Below are 6,961 nucleotides of genomic sequence, written 5' to 3' on the forward strand. Positions count from 1 at the left end.
CCATTTATTCACTTGTGGTATATTTTACTTGGGTAGATGTTCAATAAAGGAAAAGGGGAAAAAGGAATCTAAAGCCATGCACACAAAGGTGCCACGGGCTGGTGTCTGCTTGAGACATTGCCCCTTCCCCCAGACGATATCAGTGTATTGCCCCTGGAGGCTGGTTAGCTGAATGATGGCATATTTTTCTTACAAGGAATCCCTAATAAGGGAAATGCTTATGTTATAATATTAAGTAATAATAGAGCCAATTGAATTGAATGTAATGTATAATAATGCGTAGGAGGAAGATCTGGAAGGAAATGAACCAAAATGTTGAAATCATAATCTCTAATTGGTAGCATTATTTGTGATTTTATTTTCACCTCTAATTTTATGTGTTATCTGAAGTTTCTAGAAGAAGTATGTGTTAATATTTGTGAGATAAGGAAATTTGGTCTCCCCCTGCAAATACTTCTCAGGAAAGAGGGAGTCTCCATACATTCTAGTCCTTCCAGTGTCCTTTGCATTACGGAATGCTCTCTCTGACATTTTTTGATCCACAAAGTACTATCTGGGGAAGACACATTACTTTAAAATGACCTCAGGAAATCATAAAATTTTAGATGATTATGGTGACCTTCTAAATAAAAAAAAAAAAGAGCAAAGACACTTAACATGAATTTAATGAATTCTTCCCTAGGGATAAGATCCCCAAATTGCAAGCCTTAGATGTCACTGTAAGTCAGCTTTCTGGAGGTCCCTTTACAAAGTAATAATGTAAGTGGTTACACTGTTAAGATCACGAATATACACTTGTAGGATAAATGGAAAAACAACTGTCAGTATTTTGTGAGTAGGTACTTGTGGCTTGATATAAAAATTCCAATGGCAGCATCATAGTTAAAACACACACACACATACACAACAGATTAGATGAAAGGGAAGATTATGTCTGGAAAACTGTCAGATGACTTGCAAGTGTCTCTCATGACATGGAGGACACTTGCCACTAAAGACACATATAGCAACTTTGAATCAAATACCTTAATGGATGGAAGAGTAAGAGAAAAAATACTTCTAAATTGAATGTTATTTTATATAATATGATTTTAAATATGTGCACTTAATTATATTAATAAGTTGAACATTGAAATTAGATACATAACTATTTCATCTATATCCCTAAAGGCTTATATTCAAGTTAGTCAAAACCATTAAACATTTTTTTTTCTCTTTGGGAAAGTGACCTTATGTTAGGGTCACTTTCTATTCCTGTATACTTTTTAATAAGAGAAAAATCAAAAGTACAAACTTGTTATCCCTTCCAGGGACTCTTAAAATATAACAGGCATTTATGCTCTTATGTAAGTAGTTAAACTTTAACGGTGAGATCCCAGTCATCAGCTGGTGGATGGGGAAGATATTTAGGGAGGCAGATGGGTCTCACTGCCCTCAGAATTGCACAAGGCAGGACATTGACTTGAACCTGAGTGAGGCTGGCTTTGCAGGGGAAGTTTCCACCAGGGGAAACTTCTTGGAGGAGCGACTTTGGAGCTCACTCTATGAGTAGATGGAGGACATATTAGGAAGAAAGGAATAAAAAGGTATGTGTTAGGGGCTTCCCTGGTGGCGCAGTGGTTGAGAGTCCGCCTGCCGATGCAGGAGACGCGGGTTCGTGCCCTGGTCCGGGAGGGTCCCACGTGCCGCGGAGCGGCTGGGCCCGTGGGCCGTGGCCGCTGAGCCTGCGCGTCCGCAGCCTGTGCTCCGCAATGGGAGAGGCCACAGCAGTGAGAGGCCCGCATACCGCAAAAAAAAAAAAAAAAAAAAAAAAAAAGGTATGTGTTAGTGATCTACTGCTGCATTACCTACCCCCCCCCAAAAAACCTAAGTGCCTAAAACAACACCCATTTATTTATCACTGTTCTTTGGCTTGGCAATCTGGGCAGAGCTCAGCTGGGACCGCTCAGCTCTATCTGTTGACACCTGTTGGTGGTTTAGTTGGTCGTGGAGAGCCTTATTCTCAGCTCACAGTCTGGGGCCTGGGTAAATGATCCTGTAATGGCTGGACTGCTGGGCCTCTTTCCCCATGTGGTCTCTTTCATCCTCACAGATGGTCTTGTTCACATGGCAGCAGTGTCCAAAGAGCATGAAAGCAGAGACTTCAGGGCTTCTAGAAGCCAAGGCTTGGAAGTCATAGGATTTCACTTGTGCCACAAACTATTGGTCAGAGCAAGTCACAAAGTCAGCTCAGATTCAAGGCAGTGGGGAAATAAAGTTTCCACTATTTATAGTTTTGATGGGAGTTGCTGTAAAGAATTTGTGGCCATATTTAACTTATTGTAGGGCATCATATGGGGGAGAGAACAGGTTCTAGAAGGGAATAGAGACAAGAAAATGTAAACTGTGTAGTAGGAATTTTAGGGAGTTGAGCATGATTAAAATGGAGGAAGCCTTTTGGTGAACAGCTCGAAATAACACTGAGTAGGCATCCTGAAAGGCCCAAGGGGTGTAAACTTAGAACCAGGACTTTGATGTGAAGGTTAGCAAACCCAGTGCATGTGCCCTGTCCACTGCCTCAAATGATTCCTTTTAATTCATCTTCAGTACTGTTTTCACTTTAAAAGTACTTTTTGCTTTGAGATCTCAGACGACCCTGTGTCACTGAAGTGCCATGTCCAGGAATGGACTTGACTAAAGTCCTTATGGACTTTCAGGAGACAAGACAGCACAGAGGCAGTAAAGGACAGTGGTTAAGCACCTGAGCTCTGGAGCCAGACAGACCTTGGTTCAAATCCTGTCTTTACCACTTGGAAACCATATGACATTTGATTAGTCATTTAACCATTTTGAGCCTCAGTTTCCTCCAATATCACATGGAGCTAAAATAGTACCTACCTCACAGGATGGCTGTGATGATTAGATAATATTTTTGCAGATTTACCTTAGGATCTTAAGCATTAAATATGTAAGTTCTCAGTTACTGTCAGCTGTCATTATTGCCTTTGGATTTTCACTCTTCATCTGTAAAATGAGATACTACTACTGAAATTCCAGGATCTTCTTCTTAAAATAGCTAATGAAACTGAACATAAAGAGATTTGCAAATATAAAGGGCTTTGCCCGTTCCCAAGGATAGTGTTCTTTATTGTGATCTGCATCCAAAGAAGGTCTGTTTCAAACTAATTGCTTCTCTTCCCTGAAAGAAAACTGACCTCATGGCAAGCATGTCTTACACAGAGTTGATGCTTTGAAGAATAAATGCACTTATTCTCTATTTGAATGTATTATATAAGATGAATCAGGATGCTGGAGCCTGCTCACTTTTAACCACATATTTCCCCTATTTAATAAAATTTTCTATCTCCTACAGTCTTACAGGGCCTATGCTAGCTAGGCATTGGAGATAAAATGGTGAGTGAAATCAACATTGTTGCTCTCAACAGCTCTGCATTAAATAAAGCCTAAGTAAAAATATACATAATTTTTTTTCTCCAGGGGATATTTACAAATAGATCCCTTAATTTTTTGTCCTCAATCCTGGACCATTATTAATATTAATTTACTAGAAGTAAGTTAACCTGGTTTAAAAAGAAAACAATTATTTTGATAGAAAATTCTAGAGCCAACCCTAAGTCAGACAGTCCATCTATCTGGCAAGTAGAGTGACAGCTCCATTGACTAACAGTGTAGAGCTTCCCTGAGTCCATCACCCAGGGAAAGAGAGAACAGCTTCTAGAAGGGAATAGAGGCTAGTTGGACCCCTCATAGTTTTGGTGGTACAACATATAGTAAGGGAGATCTTTAACCACAGATACATTAAAAAAAAATAATCTGTACTAATCTGAGTCAAATTAATGCCTCCCAGACCATTTTTGGGGAATTTATCCTTGGTTGTATTCATGTTTTTCCTATATCTACAAATGAATAACCTTATTGACTCAATAAATAGAAAGCATCATAGTCACATATAAAGAGGCTCAACTGAGGTTTTAGAAGACTTCAAACTCAAGCTTAATGTCAGTGAAACATAAACCATTTGATAGATGATGGAACTAGGTTCAGCAGAAAAATAGGCAAGGTTCTGGCTTCATTTCTGTTCCAGGAAAGGGTGTGGTACCTAGTTGTGGATGGATCTTGGTCCCAAACTGTAGGTCACAGCCAGAGAAAAGTGCTCTACAGCATCCTGATTATTTCCTTCAGACCATCTGGAGAAGGAACAAGAAAGATCCTGGCCTCTCCACTTGATTTCACTATCATTTAACTTTCCACGGCTCTACTTGGAAGCATATATCCACCACTCCTCGTCTCTTTCTCCCACTCCTGATTTACCTTTGTAATGCTTCTTTAAACCATTTCCCAGAAAATAGTTGAATCAGTTACACTGTTTTATGTCATATGCTTTAATTATAATCCAAAAAGCAGGAAATGGAAAGTACTGGCATACAGCTAATTATCAGATAAAAAGGAATGTTTCTTCAAATGTGGTGAATAGAATAGCATGTCATCTCCTGTCAATTAACTATATGAGTATGCCCATTCCAACACTTTTTAAAAGAATCCCTCAAGAAAACTGAGGAATACATTTTTAATGGAGTCACCTGTGCCTCTAGGCCTTGAGAACTTTAACAAGGATCAGTCCATGAAAAAGTTGCTATAGGCATGTATAATAAATTAAACATGAATTTTAGATTATTCACTGAGTCTTCCTAAGGGATTGAGATGCTGTAGGGATAATGAAAATGCAATGTTAATAAGCAATCAGTAGTAGATTTTAAAAGGGGCTGAAAAAGAAGGGTCCATCTAAATTTCACCTTTGCTGAAAAATGAGCTAAAAGGATAACTTCAAATTAGTAGTACTGATTAATGTAAACTTGCAATGCAAGGCATTACTTTTTTTAATGTACTAGTGCAATTTCATTGGTTCATATTTTTACATGTTTAATCTTGTAATACAATGTAGCAATAGAGCTGAGGGAGAAAATAATAATAATATAATAATAACAATGATAGATGCTATTTATGAGTTATTTTGATTGGACTTTTTTGTAAATTATCCCCAGGTTGTATAGGAGACAACTGAGTATAGAGAGATTAAATAGCTTGCCCATGGTCACTGAGTTAGGATTTGAACACTGGCTTTTGTGACTGACTGTTCCTTGTGTTTCCTTCCAACTACGCTATTCTACTACCCACATCCTATTGCCTCCTGAAAGTGGATTGATGAAGAGAAGTAGCTAAGGGCTCTGGTGTCAGAGTTCTTAGTTCAACTACCATCTCTTCCTCTTACTAGCTGTGTGACCTTGGATAGTTTCTTCCTATTTAAAATAGAGAAAATAATGTAAGGGTTAAGTGGGAAAATGTATACAAAGCAATTAACTCAATGCCTGCTATTCAGTAAGAGTTCAATATGGGGTATTGTTATTGTTACTGAAAGTAAATAAAAGGAAAAAAGAATGGTGTGGTTGCCTTTGATGACCAACAGCCCCAAAGTAGTGCCACATGTTCTGGCTGGGTGTGGCAGGGCAGCAGACTGCTTGAGTCGTCAAGCCTGGGCGAGCCCAGCCTGTCTCACCCATGGTTTACTGTCCAAAGTCCCCTAACGCATCTGACTGGTTGGTGCTAGCTCCCATCCTGCACCATCTGGTGACAACGAAGGAGACGCCTCAGCTCCCTTTGGGTAGTGCATGGCAAGTTCATGGTCAGGATAGTTTCTTTTTCTTTCCTTTTGTTTTTTTCTCAAGTCCTCCTCCTGGAGCTGAGCCAGCAGGGAACTCTCCAACAGGTTTCTCCTCTTTGAAACATCTCTTCCATCCCTGAGCTGCTAGGGCTTTTCCCTTTAAAGGAAGCCTGATTTAACATTCCTAGCTAAGTCGAAGAACATTCTGTGGCTTTTTGAAATTCCTTTCTGAAGATGGGAGGAGAGTGTGATGGGTTGAACTGTGTGCTTTCAAAATTCATATATTGAAGCCCTAACCTCAAAATGTAACTGTATTTGGATAAAGAGCCTTTAACGAGGTAATTAAGGCAAAATGAAGTCATATGAGTAAGCCCTAATGCAATATGACTGGGGTTTTTATAAGAAGAATAAGTTAGGATGGAGAGATGACTATGTGAGGACACAATGAGAAGGTGACTAGATCTCAAGAAAACAAACCTGTCAAGTGTTGGACTTCCAGCTCCCAGAATTGTGAGAGAATTAATTTCTGTATAAGTCACCCAGGCTGTGGTGTTCTGCCATACAGCTCTGGCAGATGAATACAGGTAGAATGGTCTTCAGGTGGTACTGAGGCAGGATATACTGCCTCAAGTGATCTCTGGTGAAGCCTGAGTTAGAGGAAGAGCCTCCACTGACAGGTCACTGAGGGTCTCAGTTTGTGAGATGCAGTGGAGGGACAAGAGTGCTGGGAACTTTGAAGTCACCCTCTTGAGAGGCTCTTCCGTCTTAAATCTCTTTCTCCACAGGTCTGAAATTATATCATTAGCAATTTATATGGAAGTCTCTTTTTTAATATCTTAAAATTTTATTTGTCAATTATAATTCAATAAATCTGGAAAAAAAAAGAATTACATTTACAAAAGGAAAGAACTAGTAAGGCAAGCAGATCTAAATACTTGGATTGCCTCATGGCTGGCATGCAGTCCTGGGGCCAGGTGTCCTTGTCCCAGGGTCAGGCAAGTCTTTTTTTTTTTGGCTGCATTGGGTCTTTGTTGCTGCATGCGGGCTTTTTCTAGTTGTGGCAAGTGGGGGCTACTCTTCGTTGCGGTGCGCAGGCTTCTCATTGCGGTGGCTTCTCTTGTTGCAGAGCACGGACTCTAGGCGCATGGGCTTCAGTAGTTGCAGCATGTGGGCTCAGTAGTTGTGGCACTTGGGCCGTAGAGCACTCAGGCTTCAGTAGTTGTGGCATGTGGGCTCAGTATTTGTGGCTCACGGGCTCAGTATTTGTGGCTCACAGGCTCAGTAGTTGTGGCGCACGGGCTT

Source organism: Kogia breviceps, chromosome 1 (assembly GCF_026419965.1).
Source record: "Kogia breviceps isolate mKogBre1 chromosome 1, mKogBre1 haplotype 1, whole genome shotgun sequence".
NCBI classification, from domain to species: Eukaryota; Metazoa; Chordata; class Mammalia; order Artiodactyla; family Physeteridae; genus Kogia; species Kogia breviceps.